At 44.4% G+C, this 23839-nt stretch overlaps 1 protein-coding gene and 1 pseudogene across 2 annotated transcripts in view; both read left to right on the forward strand.

Moving 5' to 3' along the window:
* The window catches only part of LOC140688670 (trafficking protein particle complex subunit 9-like), a 108498-nt pseudogene that overhangs the window by 79956 nt on the left and 4703 nt on the right, over positions 1 to 23839 (forward strand).
* Positions 1 to 23839, forward strand: part of LOC140688672 (trafficking protein particle complex subunit 9-like) — a 70218-nt gene that overhangs the window by 15506 nt on the left and 30873 nt on the right. The gene's annotated exons all lie outside the window — the stretch shown is intronic.

The raw sequence follows: 23839 nt of genomic DNA on the forward strand, positions 1-23839 counted from the left end.
TATGGTTTACCCAGGAGGGATGGGGACTATGCACCAACACTCAGGCAGTCTGCTCTGTCTGGGGCTCTGATCTTGTACCATCCCGCTCCCCGCCAGCCCAACACCTGGGACAGTGGAGCTAAGGCAGTGATCCTGCCTGCCTGTTTCCCAGCGTGTAAAAGGGGATTATGTACCTTTCCCAAGGTAGTTCTGAGCGACAACACCTGCGGGTGCTTGGTTCTCAGTGCAAGAGAAAACCCAGGTCCGCGTGGGGGCAATGGATGTGATCCCCATAGGGCTTCTGCAGAAGCATCTGATGGAGGGCTGGATCAGGGAGGTAAAACTTGAGCTGCGGTTCTTGAAGGGTTACAGAAGGGTACAGAGGCAGGTCTGCCGCCTAGGGGTGCCCCAGAGGTAAAGCTTTTTCTCTCCAACTCCGCTAAGACCCTCCCCTCTCCAGATCCCTCCCTACTGTCAGCTCATCGTGTCCATCTGTATCTCTCCAATTTTCCCGTCCTCTCTACCCGCTCCCATCTTCTCCCTCCCTCCCTGTCCCACCTTCTCTCACAGAACCCAGAGAGGATCGCTGGCCCTCCTGCGCATGCGCAGTCAGTGCCAAGTGGTCCGCTGGTTGGAAGCTCCATATCCTAGCCGGGGATCGGACCCAAAGTTTTCTCAACTCTGTTGCCCGGTAGGCCTTTGGTTCCTGTCTGGGGCCGGGGCCTCTGGCTGTGGAAGTGCAAGGTGGGGGACTCCCGGAATAGTGGTCAGGCGGTTGCGGGAGGGCGGTCTGCCTGTCACAGTCCCCAAGGGTGCCAGTCAGCCCGTGTTCAGATGAATTGCTCAGTCCAGACCCCTCTACCCGCGCCACCTGCCCCGGCGCCCCGGCCACAGCTGCCAAGGGCCAGGTGTGCACCTGCCACCTCTCACCCAGCCGGGATCCCCTCAGTCCGCGGCTGGCGTCCCCTTCCCCTCTCTCGCCCGCGAGTCCTCTCCTCCCGGGCTTCCTCTCCTTGGCCGCCGGCCCGTTCACGCCCCTGGGAGGGCTGTGTCCGGGCGGGCGGGGACTCTGGACCCGGACGGGGCGGGGGGCTGGGGCTGGGGCTGGCCTCCGAGCAGGGCTGCAGCCCGCGCCCCTCCCCTTTCCCTCCCCCCGGGGCAGCCCTCCTCTCCCTTTCCCGCTCCCGGAGGACCAGCTCAGTGTCCTGGGCACTGCTCCCTGGGCTGAGAACCTCCGGCTGTAATGCCCTGCTTCTCCAGTTGAGGTCGGGAAAAGGGAGCCTCAGTGCTGAGCGAGCTTCTGTCTCCTCCCTCAGTTTTTCTGCTGCAGGTAAGTACTTTTAACACTTTCAGGTGTTATCATGGCGGTGCTTGTTGATGTCACGTGTTTTTATAGTGCGAGTGATTACAGTGGTGAAAGCAGGGCTTGGTTCTGTTAAAAAAGGGCTGAAGGCATGAGGCTGTGACATCCTCCTTCCTTCCCTCTCCCAGGGTGAAAGGAGTGATCCTCGATTTTAAAAAGATATTCACAGTCCCTAACTAGCCCAGCCCAGCTAGTGTGTGTTAACAGGAACAGCACCACCAGAGGCCTTGGAGACCCAGGGATATTGCAGTCCTAAAGAGCTCCTGGCACAGTTTGGTTTCTTTTGGTTTTTTGTTTTTCTTAAATTGTGTGATAGACTAGTGGTATAAACAGAAAAATAATTGTCAAGAAATATTTCTTCATGTAACAGTGTTATTGTGATATAGTTCACACACCATGAATTCCATCCATTTAAATGGTACAATTCAGAAGCTTTTAGCATATTCACAGTGGTGCAACCTTTATTATTCCAGAACGTTTTCATCACTTCAGAAAGACCAGTGGAAATGAATGACCTATCCACCCCTCCCCAGTGGTGGTTCTAAAGAAATTTCTTGGCTATTCCTGATCATAAATTAACTTGTTACATTCCAAGAAAAATTTGGTAGGAATTCTAATCAGAATTGCAATGAAACTGTCTATTAAAACTGGAAGAATTAATGTCTTTATGGCATAAACTTCTTCTACCCATGAATATATCTGGGACCCTATATTTTCATCTGTCCAGTGCCTGGCCCATGGGAAGTCCTCACTACTTGTTGGGCTTGTGAATGATGAGATTCTATACATCGTTAGTTGCAACTGTAGCCTTTCACAGAAGACAAAAGTAACCTCAGTGAAGCAAGTGACTCTCTGATGGTCAGAAAGAGTGACAGCCAGTGCTGAAGTGATCTAGTGGACTTGGTGCTTGCAACCAGAATTCTCCACCACATACAGTTAAGGGGATTAGAGTGTTCTTTTATTTTTTCTTAATGGCGTTGCTTTTATTTTTACTTATTTTTTTAAATTATTTTTTATTTAAGTGTAGTCAATTTACAATGTTAGTTTCAGGTGTACAGAAGAGATTCAGTTATAAACATATGCATATGTATATATATGTTATAGATTGTTTTTAGTATAACTCATTACAAGAAATTGAATATAGTTCCCTGTGTTATACAGCAGGTCCTTGTCATTTATTTTATATTTACTAATTTGTATCTCTTAATCCCCCCTTTCCTGCCTGCTAAACACAGTTTACTTTCTATGTTCATGAGTCCATTTATAGGAGCACCATTTTCCTAGTAGTATATGCTCTTTGGCTGCTTTCAGTTTCAGTAATTTCATCTTATCTGTGGGTGCTTTTATTCTGGTGGCCTTTATGTGGTTTGCACACGTGGTAATAGAGATCTGTATTTGGGAGAAATTCAGGCCTCTGTAGTCCCTGGTACAGAGTGCCCACTGAATTGATGCTTGAACTGGGAAAAAGGCACAGTAAATTTTGGAATTTCAACTATGGTTGAGAATTCCAGGGTTCTATAACCTGTTTAGACAACCTTAATATTGGCTGCACCCATACTGGGTAATTTGGTGGAAATTCATGGTATGGTGGTGTGGAGACAGGGCCTTGTATGCTTCTTCTCTTTCTGTTTTATTACACTCATTCTCCTGGGCCTCCCAGATCCTCCCCCAGAAGGGCCCAGGGCTGGCTTGGTGCTGCGCTGAGGCAATATTTGTTAATAAGGTCCTTTCCTCTTCTCATCTGATCCTCCGTTTCTTTCTCTGCACAATGAGGGCTTAGACTTGATAAGTACTTTTCAGTTTCTTTTAAAGCCATGTTTCCTTTGAGAAACAGAAAATGCAAATCTCTCCTCTCAGCCCAACCCTTTAGATTTTGATAAGTCCTCCAAGGAGTGACATAGCTCTTTGTGGAAAATGAATGTGATTGTGATCCCAGGTGAAACAGAAAAGACTCTTCAGAGATTGATTGCAGGGAGAGGGCAGGAAAGGGGCAGTATGTCACACTTTCTAGTGTGAGCAATGGAGCAGGGGCTTGGATTTAAATATGGTGACTGACGTGGCCTTTCTCTAATCTTGTAGAATGTGATAAACTTCTCTACCTCAGTTTCTTGATGTGTGAAGTTGGGGTGATAATATTTTAAGGCTTTTGTGAAACATTATACACATGAGCCATTTGTGTCTCGGTAGAAACAAGACCTGCTAGGGATTCAGGGATTTGTTTTAAAAAAATCTTGTCCATAGCAGACTGTCTGTGTGTATTTTAAGTTCCTGGAGGGTAAGGGTGAGTCTAAAGCCCATCGTGGGACAGGTGGCCCATAGTTCTCTGTGCCCCAGATTACCCCCTCCTCCCCAGTCCTCTTCCTCAGTCCAGGATGAAGTTCCCTTGTAGATTTACTCAGAGGTCTTGTGGAAATAGCTTTTCATTTTATTGTTTCACCAAGAAGTTCTGCCATCATGATCTCTTTGGTCAGGCTTTGAAGGGTTGCCATCATGATATCTGGTAAGAATTCTATGGAATTGAGAGTTTCTATTTAATGAAAAGGAAAAAAAATTACAAATAGAAAATTAGAGCAAGGGTGGTTTCGGGGGCTCTTTGAAATGGACACCATTAGCTTTGTTAGCTTCAGGTGCTGTGGCCTGTTGCCACGAGGACCCATTCTCTTGCTCTGAAGTTGGAGGTACCAGTGGGTTCAGTGGGAATGATAACTGAGTGTATCTCATGGGCTGGGCATTGACCTATTTGTACTGTGTGTTCCTAATTTGAGACAGTGAGCTCACCTAACCTCAATAACCTCTTTAAAAAATTAGACTTTTTATTTTGAGATGTAATGTTGATTCCCATGTGGTAGTAAGAGATTATATGGAGAGGGCTTATGGATCCTTTTGCCCAGTTTTCCTTCATGGTTCCATCTTGCAGTGTTGGGGTACAATTCATTACTGACTCACTAACAATTTGAGGTTTGTGTTATTGCCCTCATTTCTATTCATGATTAAACTGGGGCTTAGAGAAGCACACAGGCCTACCCAGGTCACCCACTTTGTTAGTGCAGAGTCAGGTGAATGTGGGCTTGGGATTTCCAGGCAGTATCATTATGATGGTCTGTGGGACGGAGCAGCATTCACTTGCTTGTTTATTCATTCATTCAACAAACATTTATTGAGTAAACTCTGTGGGTCATATGCTTTCTTTGGCTTATCTGATTATTCATCACTACTGAGAATCAGGCAATGTTTATATTTTTTAATCTGAGAAAATTAGTTCTGAGAGGTTATAACCCCCCCAAAGGAAGTATAGCTCATTAAGGAGGGATAGAACATTTGTACAGTCACCTCTTTTTATGCAGGTGGTACACTAGACATTTTACATTTGCAAACATCCGTAATTCAGATATATTCTTGTAAGGCAAGAATTTTTTTTAATTGAAGTATAGTCAAGTTTACGATGTTGTGTCAATTGCAAGGTGTTTTTTGACTTTTGAATTAAAAAATACTTTTTCAGGAGGGTAATTAGGTGTATTTATTTGTTTCATTTTTTAAAATAAGGTACTGGGGTTTGAACCCAGGACCTTGTACATGGTAAACATGTGCTGTACCACTGAACTGTATCCTCTTCCCCTAGGCAAGTTTTCTTATCCATTATTATGAAGCTTAGGGGTTCAAATAATTTGGATAGAAATCCAGATCTTTTAATCCTACTGTGGACCTTTTCTTTATATTCTGCTGAAGGGGTTTGGGGAAAGCATTTTTTTGTTCATTTTTTATTCAGCATTTTTGAGCAGTGAATTTGCATCAGGGCCTTGCTAGGTGCTTAGAAATAGAAAATAAGAAATGATCCTTCTCTGCAGAGGCAGAAAGCCTAGACCAAAAGCTGGGTAATATGATCCGAGATACATTAGCCACGTGCAGACTCTGAGGACAAACTGTACCCCCGGATTTGCTTTGGCTTCCCTTGCCTTCTGGCTGGTACACACCAGGTCACAGCAACCCAGATGGGCCCGTAGCACACAGCAGATTATGTACCTCGATCTCCTCACCCCTCTCGGCAGGGCCAGCAACATGAGCATCCCTGACTATGTGCAGTGTGCTGAGGACCACCAGACACTTCCCATTGTGGTCCAACCCATGGAGATCATCTCAGAGGAGAATTTCTTTTGCATCTATCAGCTACTCACCTCGGTGAGCCATATCAGCCCATGCGGCTCCCAGTGGACACTCTGTATCCACTACAGGCACCACTATGTGCCCGAGAATGGGTGGAGCGTCTTCCAGACACACCGCAAAGTCGTGGGCCTTGTCACCATTACCAACTGTCTCTCTGCCAAGGCCTTGGAGAAGCTGCACGTGCAGAGGGGCTGTATGGCACCGCGCTTAATGACTCTCAGCTCTTTGTCTTTGTGCTGCATGGGGAGGTAGCCGAGCAGCCGTTCACCGACGTGTCCTCAATCTACGAGGACTGCAGGGTGGTGGAGAAGAGGATCGAGAACTTCACTGAGTCACTCTTCATCTTGCTCAAGTCCAAGTGGCTGGATGGTGGCCACAAGAATTTTGGGGCAAGATTCCCCTCCTCTGCATCCCGTTTGAGAAGGAGGACTTCATGGGACTGGACACAGACAGCAGGTAAGTTTACCTGGAGGCCAGCCCACCCTGGCTGTGTGCTGGATTGCTTCCCTACATCCAGAAAGGGATCAGCAAGGAAGAAGTCTGTCTTGTAGCCAAGGGGGGAGGGAGGTGCAGCCCGCCGGTTTACAGACATTTCAAAGTGAATCAGCCTTTGTTTCAGAGAGATCCTTTTAGGGTTAGTGTGGACACTTACTCCCGCTTTACAGCCAGGACCATGGTGGGAACCCTGGAGTTGCTGTCCAATAAATTAGCCAAAGCCACTGCTGCTAGGAGCACTGGGGAGGAGGCTGGACTGAGCTGAGATATGCTATAGGTCAAATGCACATCAGACGCTGAGGCTTGTCTAGCAAAAGTATATAAACTATCTCTTTACTTCCTACATTGATTACATGTCAAAATGATAGTATTTTACATACAGTTGATTAAGTAAGATCTGTTCTTAAAATCAGTTTCTAGTATTTGTTTTTTGTTTGTTGGTTTGTTGGTTTGTTTACTGTTTTAAACGTGGCAACTGGGAAACTTTCTTTACATGGCTCTCATTTCATTTCTGTTGGGTAGCCTGTCCTGGGACAGTCTCATCCCTTTGCTTATAGATGAGATGCTTAACCTCAAGAGGCGGAACGAGGCGCTGGTTGAGCTGGGGCTGGAGCCGGTGACTCCTGCCTCCCAGGCTCAGCACCTATTCGGCTCAGGCCCTCTCTTCTTGCCCGACAGCCACCATGCCAAGTTAGGACATCAGAAACACCGCCAGGGACTTCCGAATGAACTCCTTATGCAGGGAAAGGCGTATCACGGTGTATGGGACAGAGCAGGGAAATGTTCATTCTCAGTTTGTCCCTGTGATTAAGTCAAAGGCCCCACTTTACCTCGGAAGTACAGAGGAGCTCTTTTGGGCTGCCTACCCCCCCACCTTCTGCTCTGTTTCCCGGTGTATCTATCGTGCTGTCCCTAGGGCAGAAGAGGGTGAGATGTCTTTGCCGAGAAGTGGTCCCCCTTTGCTGGGGAGAGTGAGGGAAGCTGTGTCCCCCCATCCTACGGCCTCTGTCCTTGAGTCTGGAGAGGGCTCATGGTGGTCCCACAGGTGACGGTCGGAGAACCTGGCACATGCTGCTGGGTCCGCCGTGAAGGCAGTGCTCTGTGATTCTTGAACTTACCTAATATCAGATCCTACTTTCTGGTTGTTGGTAAGTTGGAGGAGAAGATGCTAGAGAATTGATAAAAAGAATGTCTAGACCAGCCCTGTGAGTGAGAAGCACAGGGGACAGGAGTCCCACCTGCGAGAGCCCACCTAGCGGTCTCTGGATGAATTTTCTGTTCCTCCCAGATATACCTGTATGACTTAAGGAATGGGAGAGGCTTGTCGTGGCCATGATCTGTGCTTGTCCTCACAGGGCCCTGTGATCTACATGCCCGCATTCCCCTTCTGCTTCTTGGGGATGTGCTGGTATGTTTAGGATCCTGGGCACTGCTGAGGGCATAGCTGCCAGCACCGTGCTACACAGAGTCTGGCTCCGTTCCCCTCACCTGTCAACTCCTGCCAGGCCCCTACCAGTCAAGGTAGGTGCATCGGTGCAACGTAAGCAGGGACCACCTTCTCCCCCTGGACAGACTGGTGAGTGAGCAGTGGAAGCCTTGAGCCCTGCTCCAGCCCCCACGCCAGTGCGTCCTCTTTTGTCATAGGAGTCACTGGTGACATTTTTACTCAACAAATGCTTGTCTCTGAGTCTGCAGACCCACCAGAGAATGCCAGCTTGTTTTTGTCTTTTGAAGTCTGCCCTTGGGACTTGGTGGAGTAGCCGAATGTGTACTTAGCCCACAGTGTTTGACACTGTCACCATTGATTACCCAGAAACTCATGTACCAGGTATGGCTCCCGGCATCAAAATACAGCAGCGCATTAAATCTCCCTCCTTGTGGGTCTGTCTGTCCTGGTACCATAAGAGCTCAGCCAGCATCTGAACGTCAGTTAGATAATGCGGCCAGTGAGCTCGGGTCAAGCACATTCTCCTCCAGTCACTTTTACCCCATTGTTGCTTTTAGTATTCCACAGTCATTAGTTTTTTAAACAATGCTTTGGTGCAGGAGCAGAGCCTAATTCTCTCCTGCTACTCTTGGTGGAAGTGAGTAAAACGGTCCAGAATGAAATGCGACCACATTTTGTAGCTCAAAATCTGCCTAGACGCTTGTAGGTGGAATATGGGTTAGGGGCGCTGACCATGTTGGGGTCGTCCGGCAGCACCGCACACCTCAGGCCCCTGCTTTCCCTGGAGCAAGAGGTGAGGGTGGGTTTCACCATCCCCACGTCCCTGGCCTCACACACTCACGTAAATTCTTGTACATGCTGTCAAAATCATTTTTGTTCTTGTGTGTTTCTAATTTTCTCTTGTTCCTCTTTTCCTTTTTCTTTATTCCTTTTTCACTTGTACTGCCCAGTGAGCATGTTGTTGCATCTGAAAATGTGGGCTGTGCACATCCTGCATTGGAAATAGCCAGATTGCCATCCATGCTGTCTCAATCGTTTTAAAAAGCAAAAACTTAACAGCTGTCTTGATCCATGTATTATCCTCGTCATTTTGTATTTTCTTAATTTTTGGAATATTTACTTTGTTTGCACATTACCCACTGGTTTTTGATACCTGTTAAAATCCTTGCTTTGAGGAACCTGTTTGGTCCTCCTTTTATTTGGTGACAAATGCTCCCTTATTAAATTTGTATCATTGTTTTGAAGAAGTGAGATGCGAATTGATTTATGCAGCTGCTGAGGGATTCTTTTCATGGAGTATTTAAACTTGTAAAGTCAAATTCTGCGGCAACTTGCAAGATTCCTGCTTTTATACAAACGTGCTCGGCACGTGGTTCCTGGCTGTCGCTGTGTGACGTGCGTGACGGCGCTTCCTGGCCGGCGGTCACTGGTGAGGAAGTGGCCGGCTCGGGGGTGAGCATCTGCAGGGGACGCTGTTGGAAGAAACAGTCACCGTTTGGTTCTTTAATTTTTTTTTTTTTTGCATTCAAGTTCCCCATGCCATTTACATTACTTTGCCTTCATAAAGAGGCAGAATTGGGTCTAAAATCCATGCCACTATTTTGTTCCCTTTACGAGGCTGGTTTTTCTGAGTATCAGGACAACATGGCCTTCTCCTAAGTAGCTGGCTCACCTGGATCTGTTGGACACAGGGACTGCTAAAAGGGCCGTAGCTTCCTCTCTGCTCCAGCCAGTGGGCATTCAGAGCTGGGTCTGTGGTTTGCCTCAGCAGTCGTGCAGACCTCCCTACCCAGGGATTTACTTTTAACCTATGTTGGTAGTAAATAGCTGAATCCGTTTCTGTTGCAGCTGACGTTCACCACTGACTGCCGTGTCATTAGTTTGTGGTAGTCAGTCTCCAACACCCCAGACAACCGTGAAGGAAGATGATTTGGCCGACCTAGGACCTTGGATTCTCACCCTCACCATGGTTCATCTCACCCAGTGGAAGGGTGTGGCCACCACCATCATGCTGAACATGAGGCCTTGTTTCTCCTTTCATGCTCTGGTCCAAATGTGGACACTTCATTTTTCACTGAATTTGTCTCACTTGAGACAGGCCAGAATTTCTGAATGAGTCCATCACATTCTGGGTGGTGAACAAAACATAAGTAAGTGTCACAAGTAGATGGAGTCTAGGCTGTCCGGGTTGGCAATTGCAGGCTGGGATCTGTGATGGCCGGGCTGTACCCTGGACACAGGCCTTTCCCGTGGCTCCCATGAGCCCAGGAGTTGGAGTGAGAACAGCCTAGCCTGGGTTCCCACATCCTCATCTGCTCACTTTCAAGTGTGTCTGCTAATTATGAGCTCCCCCAGACCTCGGGCCCTTCAAAGCTCAGACCACGGGAGAACCTTGAGTCCCTTCTCCTGGGCCTCCTGTGTGAGAATCCAGTGCCTTCTGAGGTGGCCAGTGGCAGCAGATGCCTCCCCCGCCGGGGAGCACCCTACGGAGGACTGTTATTCAGTGCACCATGCTGTGAGCTTGTGGGGTTCCGGCCATGGTCCCTGCAGAACCACACTTGAGATGGACTTATTGTCATAAATAACAGGACTGATTGCAGGGCAGGGCCCGGGGGAGGGAAGAGTGGAAATTGAATGTGACCTCAGACAAGTAGGTGGGTGCTGGGGCTGTTACTAAAATGGGGAGTCTGGGAGATACCTGCCAGGAATCGAATTCCAGAGTAAATGGTGGACATGAGGCATTTTTAAGATGCCATTTTTCATCCAAGTTAGGACTTCAAAGAGGCACTCGGGTCGATGAGCCTGGGGCTCAAGTGAAGGAGCCGGACTAGAGATACACGTTGGGAGTCATCATTCTTAGCTGGTGTTCACAGCCTTGCATGTGAATTAGATCTTCTCGAGGGCTGCAGACTGAGGCTGAGGGGTGGCAGGGCTGTGCCTGGGTTGGAGGAAAGCCCAGACCATGCAGCTTTGGTGTGTCAGTTAGCGGCGTTTGCCATTTTCAGAGCAATGCTATTTATCCTTAAGGGGCCGGGGGGTGGGCAGGGCCAGCCTGGAAGAAATCTGCAGGGAGGGTCGTGGCCACATGTGCATCTTGGGAAGGTGCAGAGGCTGCAGGGTCTGGGAGGGTAGAGCCCTCAGAAACTGAAGTTGGAGTGGGGAGTGGGGAGAATGTAGTCACAGTCACCTGTGAGGGAGGGAGGGAGGCCTAGGGAGTCCCCACCTTACCGGACTCTCTTTCCCATGAACAGAAGGCAGTCAGATAGAGGATCTGAGGTGAGAAGGGATGGGAAAAGGGAGGGGAGCCAACCTGGAGAATGGTGCTTGGAAAGTTCTGGAGTAGTCTCCCTGAAAAATAGAGTTAAAAATACCCAGACTCTTAAGAACATTGTTAGTGACTTGGGAGGAGGCAGTTGTTTTTCTGGCCTCCTAAGGGTAAGGCATGTATCCAGGGATACACAGAAGATACGGGTAGTCTGTTCTGGGGGCTTGATCGTTACAGGGGGAACAGTGCAAGTTTAAAGGGGGAGAAGGGCAGCGGAGGGAAACTAGCCAGGCCCCGTGTCAGGTACCAGTCGGCCGCCCTACTTGCGTGTTGTATTCACATCCATGCCTACCAGGTGGGCGGTGGCAGCCCCCTTTTGCAGATTGGGAAGCCTTCTCAGAGGGGTTAAGGAATTGGTCTGTTTAGCGGTTGGTAAATGCTGTAGCAGGATTCAAGCAGGACCTTGTCAGACTTCAAGGGCATGTTCTCTCTACTGTTTCCAGTACTTCCCTGTTATACCTGGAAAGGTGAAGTGGGTCAGTTTTGGAGCCTTTCAGAAAAAGTATGGTTTAAGCGCCTCAGGACTGTTTCACAAAGCTCAGCGTTCTTTGATGATTCTGAAGGATGCAGTGATTTTCGCCCCACAGAGGTAACGTCTAACTCCTTTGAAGATGACGTGGTTGCAAATGATGTACAGGTGCAAAACCAGACTTTGCAGCTTCTGAACGGAAACTCTCCAGTTCTCCCTTGGTCAGCTTTCTTCCACGGGATGTAACTGTGCTGCAGCGTAAGCCTGAGCTTTCCGTATGGAGTGAGTGTTTCATATCCAAAGTTAGCATAAAACGGTCAGATGAAGAAAACCGACGTTGACAATTTATTTTTGGGTTCCATTAGTCAAGATATACTATCAGTTAATGACCCATATAGCAAATGAAATTCAGTATAGGACATTGCATTTCTTGCTTTCTATTTAGTGTTCTGTTACAGAATAAGGTTGCCTGCTTTGGAACATCAGCTCCACCACCACGGCACCTATCAGTTTGTTGGTGTAATTTCATTTACAGAGTGAATCTAATCTGGGCTTCCTCAGCCCCAAACACTCCAGTGCAGAATCACGGGCTGTAGCCATCTGTTAGTCACGCAAATACTTCTAAAATTATATGATTCCAGAAAAGAAAGAAGAGAGAGAGATTGCCTTTATCAAATTTCCTTTCAGTTCTAACTGTAAACTGTTGTTGAGCAGCTCTTGTTTCCTTTGGATATGAATATATACATTTCTTTGCATGTAACCTAGGTTTTGGACAAGAACACCAATTTCTTGCTGTCCACAAGCCACAAAAATAGTAGCCAATTTGGACACGTGTGAAATAGTTTATACTTTTTTCTGAGAAAGTATCCTTGAATTTGGGACTTGGGCTGTGATTTTTGCTTTTTGATTCCCCCACCCGTCTTGTAATCTCTGACTCCTTCTCACGTGGCCCCCAAGGGTTCATGGTCTTATTAGGAGCAGGCAACCAGTTGGTCTCCATATATTGCTGCTATAGATAGAGCCCAGACAAGACTTAAGGACATTATCAGAGAGGACTTCCTGGAAGAAATGGGCTCTAAATTCAGTTGTGAGGACAGAGTAAGAGTCAGCCAGGAGAAGGAGTCAAGAATGTGGCTCAGGTCGCAGGTGCAGCCCAGGCAGAGGCCTGGAGGCTTTTGGCGTGGGGACCCGGGGAGAGTGCCCTGTGCAGTCCAGGGTGGAGGGAGCCCCTGCTGGGGAGGACACTGGAGAGAGTCTGGGGTGTAGGGCTTTGTAATAAGTTGAGTTTTACTAGAACTGACACAGTAGGCAGTGAAGGGTGTCAACAGAAAGTGACCCTCATGAAAGTTACTTCAGGTTTTGCTTCTGATATTCTACAGACAGAAGGATCGGGATGGGCGAGAGCAGGTATGTCTGTCCCTTTGAGATCCAACCCGTCATTCATTTATTCATAACACGTACACTTCTGTGAGTATAGGGGAGAGAGGGTGTAGCCACGATAATAAGCAAAATGTATTTGCTTCTTGAGAGCTTAGCATTGTCAGAAGTTGACTTAGCCTAGAAAGCTCTAGGAAGAGAGGAACAAATTATGGAGTTTGGAGGGAGGGAAGGCTTCCTTGGGAAACAGCCAAAATGAACCTGGAGGCAAGTGAGAGTTAGGAGCATGTCAGGGGACCACTGAGGTCACTGAGGACCTGTGTACTGAGGTGAGGCTGGGCGAGCAGGGTCTGGGGTGGGGCTAGAACTCTAACAGGGAGCCTCTGAAGCATTTGAAGTGGGGTTGATGTAATCAAATTTGTGATTTGGGAAGGCTGCCGTGGCACTGTGTGTGTAGCGGGGATGAGGGGGTGGGTGCCACCAACTGGGGGATCATTAGAAGACCATTCACAGGCTGGAATATGGGCATCGGGGCTACTTGGGGACGGCAGGGGCAGTGTGGATGCCGGCTTTCCTTATGGGGGGCTTGTTAGCGGAGCCGCCCTAGAGGCACCTTGTGGCTGGAAGAAAACTGATGGAGGCTGCCAGGTGGACTTTCGTCTTCTCTCTTTCCCTTCCTTGTTTGATGATCTTAGCTCAGCCAACATTTGGAACAAAAGAGCTAATTTCCAGGGTTGCCCAGGACTTTGTTCAGTTCGTTCGAGTGAGATCTGTTTGGATTTAGGTTTGTGTTCAGAGCTGGATGTTCACTTAGCTAGAAACGTCCTGTCATTTCGATTTCCATAGGGGTTTTTATTCTTGATAAAGATTGCTTTCTTGGTGAGAGGAAATTTAAAACAGTGGTTGTCTTTTTCAAAAAAAATCATCTTTTAAGAATTTTAATATTCAAAAGAATACGAATATATAAAATATTTAAGGAAGTCTTTGGTGTAGTTTCTTTGCTTTCTGAGCTAATGTGGAGTTAGAGCCTTTGCATTACTTAATAGCACGTCCTTGTCAGTATTTAAAGAGCTGTTAGTGAGCGCCCCAGGTCCCACCTCTCAAAGAATCATTAAAGTTTGCTCTGAAGTAGTGAGGTCATAAAGGTCTTGTTTTCAGAAATCAAAAGGTTTATAATACACAGCATATCTCCATTTATAAAATAATAATAAGTTCAAAACTAAGAAAGTGGAGGATAAATGATTTTTTTAAAGCCTAAACATAAATTTTCTTGTGCTAATGTTGCAAGTGGAAATTTTGAAAAGAAAAATCCTACTGCAATATCATCTATTTGGAATACATATATGAGTTTCACGTTTGAAAAGTATCTGCGCAGTGGTTTTCGAAGTCAGGAGCATTCCTGCTCAGATACTGGCAGTGATGGTTGCTGGTTTTCAATGGAAGAGCCTAAATTTGCCTTCTTAGCTTTTTGGTTTTTTTATAGTGAGAGGGTTGTGTAGTGCTTTGCCAGCATGATTTTGGGGCAATTTGAGGGCAGATGTCGTGTACCAGCAGTGAGAAATTTCCATGCATTTTATTTTCTGGACATCACCAGGGCACATGTGGGGTTTGTGCCTGCAGGCTGGAATGCTGCAGGACTCCCTGATCCATCACCTTTATGTCCTGGGGCTGCTCCGGTCAGTGAATGATTTTCTGTGGCTTGGAGATAATGTGGTCTGATGGAGATGATCAGATGTGCAGTTAAAATGCTATTACTTGAAATAAGAGTAACCTAGAAACATTGCTCTAACAATACAGGATGAGGGAGGAGGATTGGCTGAGCTGCTTGCAGTGGAGAGTCTTAGTTGACTCCCTCACCGTGACTCCTGCCAATATCCACCCCAGCCCTGCACGGTAGTCCTGCCGAAGCAAGCAAGCACTTTGCTCAGAAACACACTGAATTTCCTTATGCCTCTCTTTGTTGGATTTTTTTGAAAGCACATTTTGCCCTTTGCTTAAATACCATCCATGCTAGTCACCACTTACACTCATTTTTCTGGCCTCGTGCATAAATAGCTGCTGAATGGATAAACAGAATGTAGTATCTCCATGTAGTGGAACATTATTCACATGTAAGAGTGAATAAAAAAGACAAAAAAGAAGAGGAAAATAAAAAATGCCACCTGTTTTGGGAAGTCCACTTTGACTGTTCAACCCACACTTTTCCCTTTGAAACCCAATCACTTATGCTCCACTCTACTCTTTTTGATAGTACTTACCACCTTCTAATAATCTTTAAAGTTTTCAAAAAAAAAAAAGAAAGAGATGCTGATACCACTTCAAAATGTACAAGACTTGATAACAGCATGTTAATTGAAAGGAAGCAGACACAAATGGCCACTTATTGTTGATTTCAGTGATCTGAAGTGCCCAGAATAGGCACATGCAGAGGCAGAGAGCAGGTGATGGTTGGAAGTAGCTGGTTGGAGGGGGATTAGGGAGTGACTGCTAGTGACAGGGGGATTCTTTTGGGGTGATGAAGTGTTCTGGAAATAGAAGGTGATTAGGGCTGCACAACCGTGAGTGTGCAGAAGACTGCTGAGCACTGTCTCTGGGAGTGCCTCTTGTCGGGGCATCTTTATTTTTTTCTCATCCTGCAATGTGAAGAACCATCTTCTGCTCTGGCCGTTCTACTCCTGTGAGTGGTGCGGGTCAGAGACTTTGTAGAGTCATGTTTCTTTTTTCCCCCTGGCTGAGTGTAGGCAAAAAAGATTTAAGCCTGAGAAAGTGCTCCATCTGCAGAAATGTCTTTTAGATTTGCATGGTGTAAAAACCTTGAGAGATTTTAATCGTTGAGGCCAGTCTGTGGGGGGACATAGCCCGTGAAGCCTGGGTGACCCCGGGAAGAGCCGCACTTCCCTCCCAGACACGGGTGGGGATTTCACCCCCTTGCAGGCAGTGAAGGGCCCAGACCCGTGAGCAGAGTTGACAGTCGTGAATATTTACGTGTATCCGCTGCTTCATCTTGGATATTAATTTCAAGCTGAGTCAGTTTGTGGTGGCAGCCTCATCCTACATCAGGAATTTATAGTATCTGCTCTTTGAGGTGAAGACCTGACAGACTTGATTATTTAACAGTCTGCCTTGAATTGATATCTCAGATTCCTTTGTGAAAAGCAAAACAGCAGAAATACAGACGTCCTTTAATGCCAATGTGGCCTGGAACAGGTTTAGTCTCTGTGCCTCAGTGGCCTTATCTGTGAGTGGGGAAGATGATAACAGTGCTTCCCTCAGAGGAGCTGGTGAGGGGAGAGTGAGAAGCACAAATGGAGGACTTACACGAGATGCTCATAAATGACCGAATTTAGTGCTCTCCGCCTGGTGAGGCCTCAGGGGCAGAGATGTCAGAACAGAGCAGTCCTAGCCGGAGCTCGATCCGTGATGGTAGCTGTTATGATCAGTATCACCACTTGGGTTATCAGGTAGTTTTAAGACTTGGTAATATGATTTCATGAATAATGTTAAAAGACTAGACATCTCAGATCCAGTTTACATAGTCCTCAAGATTTCTTCTGAGAATTGGATGGTTTCTTCCCCATCTTAAATCTGAGATGAGTCTCTAAAAAATTCTGTATTCCTCCATCTTTTTGCTTTAATTCTCTATTTCTTAATAAACAAAGTTTTTAGATGGAGTTACTGGGGACTGAACTGAGGGCCTCATGCATGCTAAGCACATACTCTCCCAAATGAGGTATAATCTCCTCCGTGATTTATTTTAAAATTTACTTTCTTAGTTTACAGAGGTAAGAGGCCTCTAATTCTTTTTCTGGAGACTTGTCCATGAACCTGTAAATCTATAATTAATGGACAAAATTTGGTTTATTAAAAAATCATTAGAATATTCTGCAATTCATCCAAATGGAAATGCTCATTGACTTAAAATGTTTCTCCTTTAAGGTTATTTCTCCTGTTAGGTCTAGCTTAATTTGTTAACAGCCATCCTCATCATCATAATGACCAAAGTCGCTGTGAGTGGACACCTACCTAAGGCTAAAATGCTTTCCTCATGTTTTACTTCATAGCAGGTGTTTGATTGTAGGTATCAGTGTCTCCTTTTTTGCAGCTGAGGGATTGAGAGATGGGGCAGCTTGTCCCAAATTACACGCAGCAGGCTGTGGCTAACTCGGTGCTGGAACCCAGGCTGCACAGAATGCATTCTTAATTGCTCCTCTTATCAGCCTCCCGTTAAGTGGTTACCTGAACACCTGTGACTCCATAAATGGCCGAGTTTAGTGATCTCAGACTGATGAGGCTTTGAAAGGAGAGACACCATTGAGAAGTTGAGACAGAGTGGCAGAAATTAAAATTGTTCATTTTCACAAATTTTTAATTCTCAGGTAATTACATAAAAAGTTATTTTTTTATTTTAGTGCTCTGTAAGCACTAAAAACAAAACATTAAAAATAATTATAGTGCAAAAGAGAAGTGAGCTCTTAAAGTCCAACCACTGCTAATGATGTTGCTTGTTTTTCTCTTGTGGCCCTTTTTGACAGAAATACTTACAAAGACTGAATTGGTTTTATGTAGTTTTAATATGGAAGAAAAGATTGTCAGTGAATATTGTAAGAAAAGTCTTTACTCTTTTCTTTCCTGTTGATGAATATGTACGTTATTTTCATGGCTTAAGTACATTTCCTCATTTGTGAAATTTGAGTAATATCGTTTAATTTGTCTGACTGTGAGAGGTAGATGCCTTGTATACAAAGAACCCAAGAGGTGCTTAATAAAAGTGTGCTGTCACAATGAGAGATATTTTAGAAGGATCAACTCTGAATACTAAAGAGTGTCGCTTATTTCTGATACATATTCAATATGTATTTGTATGATATATTTGAATATGGTTTAAAGCAACAAGGATTCATTTTTTTTGGTGTAGTATGAAATTTTAATGAAATCTGTATCATTCTAGTGAGACAGGGACTAGTTAAATTGCCTTAATCAGATGACCTTGAAGATTATTTACACAGAATATGTATTGTTACAAATCAGAATTTATGTTGCCGTGTAACCATCCATCAGACATTTAAATTCGTGGGATTCTGACCAGATCCGTTAAGTTTAGTAAAATCCATATTGATCATTTTCAGGGAATAAGCTCCTCTATTTTGTGATTAAAGAAAATTTTGATTTTTTTCTACATTCTTAACAGGTTTAAAATATCAAAACATTGATTTGACATGTCACTTTTTTAATAGAGAGAATAAAGCTCATGCTGTTTTATTATGTAAATAAATGTTTTTGTATGGCAACAAAATTGTATGATATCCTGGCTCTTTTAGTATTTTGCAAGATATTTAGATAACCTACTGTTGGAAAAATACAAACGTGAATTTTATGAATATAGGCCTAGTGCAGATCTGTTGGTTTTTGCTACAGTGCAAGACATGAGGCATAGGAGAGCTTTGCTGCTGATTGCCAGGAGGACAGATCCCATGTCTCAGTTTCCCCTCCTGTAAAATGAAGTGGCTGAACTGGATTCTTTCCTCTTCTAAGATGAGTTTCCATGAGCCTATGTCTTCTGTTTATATTCAGGAGTATTAGCAATATCAGATTAAATACTGAATATCCCTCCTTTCCCCCGAATCAAAGTGCAGCATGTGCTACATAAGTTTCATTTATCTGATTCTCGTTACTGATCCTACAGGCAATTTTTGTGTTGCATCTTTCCCGGTAACCTGGAAGGTCATTTTAGCCATAGGTGGCACTGTTGCACCTTCTTACAGTCTTAACATTCCTGTTTGTAAAAGAAGGCTTAAACAACGTTATTTTATTTTGATTACTTTACTTAATGCTTCAGAATACCCCAATGTCCATTATGTCTGTCTAACTGGAAAAGTTATTCTGCTTATATCTTAGATTTATTCTGTCATCTCACTGTGAACATTTCAGACTTGCTGTGCAAACAATAGCAAAATCGGGCTTTTCTTCTAGTGTTAGAAACCAGTGAGCCGGGGTTTTATAAAACAGCTAGAAGCGGCATCTGGAGGACCTTAAAGGTGAAAAGTGTATTGAGTTCCCTGAGTTTTGACCCCGCCGCTGTGTGTTAATTGGTGGTAGGAGATTTGGTACATATACGAAGGGGTGTAGTTTTTGATATGGTTTGCCTGCACGCGCTGCCACTGAGCCACTTGAGCCTGAGTCAGTTCGTTTTGAGTTTTTCCCTCGTCTGTGAGATGGGGAAATTTGTATCTGATTTGTAGAATTGTGAGAATTAGAAATTATGTGCAGTGTTTACCACAGTGGCTATGTCAAGAGGGCTCTTAAACTTTAGCTGCTGTTTTGTGTGAAGCCATCATTTGAGAGTCTTTGGCAATTACTAAGAAACAGGAAAATAAGAAGAGATGGTTTTATGATGAAAGATATTTGAGGAGGTTCCATAGTTCCTATACCCATAATTTAGCATCAGCAGAGTCAGAACTGTTACACAGTCGCCCTAAACCAACGTTAAGCCACAGAATTATTTGTTACTTCATATATTTTGGGGTTTAAGGAGATCCAATACTTATACACATGTTGTCTCCAGCAGCCTACTGAGAGATGACACAAAAGAGTATACAGGCGATAAATGTCTTCTTTGTTACTGATGAAGCCACGTTCTCCATGAACTTCAAGGCTGTGGGAAAATGCGTGTCATGATACTGTGTCCCAGAAATACAGAATCACCCTGTCCCATGTAGCTCTGGGCCACAGCGAGCCTTCCCTTGAGAAGACCTGCCCTTTCATGCACAGGGCTTTCCTGCCATGGAGCTGAGCATCCCAGGTGCTTCCCAATGGTGACCAACACTGGAGTGAAAGGAAGGGTTTCACATGCCCTGCTTGTCTCCCTGGACTCACACCTCACTCTGTTAGTGTAATGAGTGCTAGCTGTGGGCCAGGGGCCAGGGGTGTGAAGGGAGAAACACTCTCCATGGCCCAGAGGAGTGGTTAGGAGACATCCACTCCCTCAGTTTAAACAGGTGGTTGGATGGAACATAAGGGTGCTCCCCAAGAGTGTATAAAAGGAGAAATAAGGATTTTATTTGGGACTTAGGCTAGCCAGGAAACACAAGAGATGATTAGAGGGGAGACTTGTAAAACAATTTGATATTAAGTTGACATTTGTTGAACACCCAAAATGTGCTACATTCTTTTCTGAGAGTTTTACAGAAATGAATCCTTCAATCTTCTCAATAAGCGAGTAAGGAAGGTTTGATTGTTATCCCAGTTTTACAGTGTGGAAATTGAGGCACACAGAGGGTAAGTTAGTTGGCAAAATCACAGAACTAGTAATTGGCAGAGCTGGTATTTAAACCCTGGCTGTCTGGTTTTGAGGTTCCCAGAGATGGGCTTTGGGTGTTTAGCATTATCGGCATCCCTGAATCTTTGTACCTCTGTGCATCAGTTAGCCTAGAAAGGACAGGGAATGGAGTGTTACACAGGAGCTCATAGTCATGTCTTGGCCACTGTCCACGGAGAGTGCACCGTGATTGGCGTTAATTGACTTCTGGGCAGTAGATCTGTTCGTATAATAGAAATATAGTCCATTGAATTAATCTAGAAATGCTTCCTGCTCCATTTCTGTCCATGCTTGCCATGTGACTGCCTGCCCGTGATTGGGCCGTGGAGGAGAAAATGTACTCATGGTTGAACTCTGATATTTCAGTCTGGTTCATAGATTCACGTCTTCTGTTACATTAAAAAGTTAAGTTTCTGGTTTTCTTGCATCAATGTCTCATGAGTTTGGTTAATGTGAAACCAGTACATGGGAGTCCAGGGATGATGACGGTATAATTTCTGAGCACGTTGAGGCACTTCTACCCGTGCAGATGTGGCTGGAGGATGTCCAGCTTCCTCACTGATTTTCCCCAACAGCGTGGTCCTCTCCCACCCCTGGATGTGAGGTTGGGAGCTCTCTGAGTAGGCCAGTCAGAGGCCGAGTCCACCAATCAGAAAATAAGGAAGTACCTGGAAGTGGGTTTAATAGAAGACAAGGGCTTCCAGGTTGTCAGATGGGCTGTTTGAGTCCATTTGGTGAAAAGCTGTCCACTGTCTGTGGTTGAGCTACTTCTTTGCTGTTGAAAAGTCTGGAGTAGATGAAGGGATTTTAAAAAGCAGAAAGGAGTGATTTCAGGTGGTACGTCCACACCGGTGAGAAGTGATGGATGACCACCTTTGTGAGTCATAGACAGTCTTACAAACTTCATAAAACAGCTTTAAAAGCTCTTCCATCTGAGTGCACTTCATATGGGGTCCAGATCATCACTGGTCGCACTGTGAGGGCAAGTAACTGATAATGGCAGAAAGGACACGGAGGCATCAAAAAGGTCTCAGTCACTTTCCCTGTTTAAAGGATGCAGCACAGTGTAATATATTTTAGCTGGTTTTTCACTGAAAAGTTTTTAGTGTTTTCTGGGATTCCCCAGTGCCCCAAGGGTCCATGCAGCTGGGTGTCCCCTCAGTGCAGCTCCGTCAGCGCTTGCCCTGGGCTGACGCGGTGTCACGGGAAGCAGGACGGTCAGCGTCCCCGGCTCCTCCGAGCTCCGTCTCCTCATCCGCAGAGCCGGGTTTCTCATCCGTGTCTACTTAGTAGGGTTGCTGAGAATCACACGTGATGCTTCAGGTGTGAATTGTGGTTGTCTCTGTGATTGGCATAGAGTTAATATTTGATAGAAACACTTGTTTTTTTAGTATAATTGTAGCACCTAGATTGCAGTGGTTTTTAGTCTGCATTTTTTATAACTTTATTCTTATTTTTAAATATGCACTTATTTTTATTTTTTTTTTGGAGGTACTGGGGACTGAAGCCAGGACATTGTGCATGCTAAGCAGGTGCTCTACAACTGAGTAATACACATCCTCCTTTTCTGCACTTGAAAGTAAATATTGCTATACACAAAATATCTCTTAAACACCATCATGGGACCTAGTAACTGTATAGACAATTGAACACGTATACTATTTCAATAGGAATAAATGTTTTTGAGACATACATTTCTGAATCTGTTAATGTGCTTAAAAACGATCATAGGTAGTGATAAACACGAATCTTTGATCCAGTACTTCTTAGAGTCTGTTTTGCCATCAAGGGAAATTACATTCTACAGAGAAGGCTAATTGGGTCTCTTTGATATTTGGATGGTTTAGCAGATGATGAAGGCTTTCAAAAGCTGACAGTTTTGTATTTTAAAGTAACTACAAAGTTACCTTCTACAAGTTGTAAGTACTAAGCTTGTGAAGTGCCCAGTAACCCAGGGGGTATGTGTCTGTGTCTGTGTCTGTGTGAACGTTGGTGTGTGTGATTTCAGGAAGGTAGAAAGAAATTCCATATAGACTTCTGATACCTTTCTCCTCCATTTCAAGGTATTGGCATATATTTACACTAATAAATTGATATTCAGTTGTCATTTGGCATATTGGGAATAAGACTTTCTCATACTTGTTTCAGAAGGGTTAGGGAGCATGAGCTTAGGAAATGGGAGGAGATAGAGGCAGGGAGGTTCTTTAAACTTTGTGCAGAATTAGAAACAGTAACTTTTCTCTTTTCTTCTAAAGCAAACTGGCACTGAATTGTAACATACTATTACTCAGAATTGCTTTTCTGATCAGATACAAGTACCTCAGATTTTTAAAGGCAACATGAATGATGAAATGTGTTTTAGCAGTTATTTTTAAAAGTAGTCTCTTTTCAAGTAAAAGGCTATAGCCTGTTCTTTCTTCCAGTGGTACAAGAATTTCTCATTGTTCTGTTGAAATGATCTATGTGCTTACTTTCTTTTTTTTTCTTTAAGTGCTTTTTTCATTGTGGTTTGAATGAATGTTTAAAATTTCTGGATTTTGATCTTTAGAACATGCTGATTTATCAGAACTGTTAAAAACCTGATTGTTCACTGCTCCTTGTTTGGTGGGGCACCCTATTGATTTCTGTTGTCTGTTAAAGAGTGAAATTCTTCCTCTAGCCTGCAGATCATTAAGTGAATGGTTTGCAGTTTGCCTTTAAAATATTTGAATGCATTGAGCATGTTTGTCCAGTGAATTTTAAATTGACTCATTGTAATGACTTTGCTTTGATTCTGTGACTTTTGCTCCTCTCCACAAGAATTTGAATTCTCTGTTGCATTTTGTATACGTGTTCTTAACAGGGGAAGAAATTTTGCATTTTTTACAGAGGTGGGTTTTCCTATCCCCTCTGAATGCCTTCTAAAATAGATACAATAAAAATCAGTTATTGCAGTGCATAATTATTTCATAAATTATTTTTTGGCATAATCAGAAACAATGACCAAGAATGATAATAAAAAATACGAAAACCTTCCTTCCTTTGAAGAATAGAAATCAGGTAGTCAGGCTCCCGCATGCTTTGTGCCTGACACACTTACTCTCATGTCATTGGGTATCATGATTCAGAGATGGTGTTGTTTCAGGTTTATAGATTTTTGTTTTAACATTTGGGTTGAATTCTTTCTCCAGGCTGATGTTTCCTGTTGGGTTTGTGGAAAGAGTAGAAGGGAAAAAAATACTTTGTTTTGTTTTCAGGAGGCCTGAGTTGATGGGAAAAAAGTTGAGGGTGGGCTGAGGAAAAGAGTGACACTCCCTCTCCTCCTGGCTGAAATTGATAAACAAAGAAATCAATTAAGTGTATCGATATTTGACCAAAAGAAGTTAGCAAGCCCAAACTGGCTAGAAATGCACAATGGAAATTACTGAATTCAGCTTCAGAATGAGGTGCTTTACCAAGTAGAAGCAGCTTAGAGCAATCAGAAAATCAGTAATATGATGAGATATAAATGGAATATTATATCTTTTTTTGCTGAAACTTTTCTACGTTAAGTTGTGTAGAGCTAAAATTAAGTTTCAATCACCAGGAGTTAAGAGAGTGAGTGGTACTGTAGGATCGTTATTCACGGATGTGCCTAGACCCTGATAGAGTGGCGGAAGATGGCAGGAAAAGACCCACATCCAGGATTTTCATCCTAGGGTGTCCTCCATAATGGTTCCATGTGGAAGCAGATGATTGGGTTAACAAATTGTAACACACCCCAGTCGCCTCTGAATTTTAAGAAGAAAAAATATGCTTTGATACTGCTTTACAAGCAAGTTCCTGTGCATCCTCACTCCAGACTCCTTGCCTTAAAAAGCAGAGACAATGCTTTGCTTGTGTAGTTGAGGTTTTAGATAGCACTCTGCTGGTTGTAAAGCAAGGACCGA

Source organism: Vicugna pacos, chromosome 23 (genome assembly GCF_048564905.1).
Source record: "Vicugna pacos chromosome 23, VicPac4, whole genome shotgun sequence".
Classification (NCBI taxonomy): Eukaryota; Metazoa; Chordata; class Mammalia; order Artiodactyla; family Camelidae; genus Vicugna; species Vicugna pacos.